The following is a 1,009-nucleotide window of genomic DNA, read 5'->3' on the forward strand; positions in this document are numbered from 1 at the left end:
CTTAATCTCACAAAACAAACTGAGGGTTGCGGGGGGGGGGGGGGGTATGGAGAGTGTGGTGGGGTTATGGACATTGGGAAGGGCATGTGATATGGTGAGGGCTGTGAAGTGTGTAAACCTAACGATTCACAGACCTGTACTTGTGGGGCAAATAATACATTATATGTTAATAAAAATAATTAATATAAAAAGGAGCCATGTATAAACTAGCAGCTCCCAGAAACTTTTTCAAGTTTTATCTTCTTCAGAACTTGACTCAATTCGGTTTGCTTCATTCTTGGAAGCTTCATCACGATTCTCCACAAGATCTGGAACGTCATCACCTTCCTCCTCTCCGGCAGCAAGTGGGGCTTTTCCGTCCACAGACTGTGTGGGCAGAACTTCAGCCAGTCTTCTTCAGCTAGTCAGACTGTCTGCACCAATTTGGTTTAAGACAGTGGGTAGCATTTCTGTCAGCTGCTTTGTCTCAGCATGGCCCAAAATGGTGAAAGTGTTTGTCACTGGCGATGCCTGAACTTTGGGGTTTTGAGAGTGGATCGCTGTTCCTTGGTCTATGAACATACTCACTTCTTCAATACCAGACATACTGTTTACCCCTAACTTCTTTAAGGAGAACTGAAGTTTTTTTTTATCATCCACTGTAGCTGTTCTATGAACCACCTTCTTCAGGCAAGCAGTTTCTTTCCCACCAATGCACACTTGTGCTTGCAGTTTGGAGTTTATCTTGGTTCATGGTAGTTACTTTCATCTTGTTGGAGTGAAAATGGGATACCGCAGGGGGAATGGGGTTGGCGCTCAGGGGGTCTCGGGTGGACCAGCTGAGATGAGGTGTTGGTACTGATACATTTTTTAAAAACTAAAGTCTGTAATTTATATCAGGATCTTTTGTTATGTTTTATACTCTACAGGTTTTGAAGAATGCATAATGACATGGATCCAGCATTACAGTACCATACAGAACAATAATTCCACTGCTTTTAAAAATTGCCTATGCTGGGCTCCTGGGTGG

At 43.3% G+C, this 1,009-nt stretch overlaps 1 pseudogene; it reads right to left on the minus strand.

Annotated features, from left to right (window-relative positions):
- Positions 1 to 228: 228 nt before the first annotated feature.
- LOC132007169 (transcription factor BTF3-like) lies at positions 229 to 748 on the minus strand (annotated as a pseudogene).
- Between the last annotated feature and the right edge of the window lie 261 nt (positions 749 to 1,009).

This window comes from Mustela nigripes, chromosome X (genome assembly GCF_022355385.1).
Source record: "Mustela nigripes isolate SB6536 chromosome X, MUSNIG.SB6536, whole genome shotgun sequence".
NCBI classification, from domain to species: domain Eukaryota; kingdom Metazoa; phylum Chordata; class Mammalia; order Carnivora; family Mustelidae; genus Mustela; species Mustela nigripes.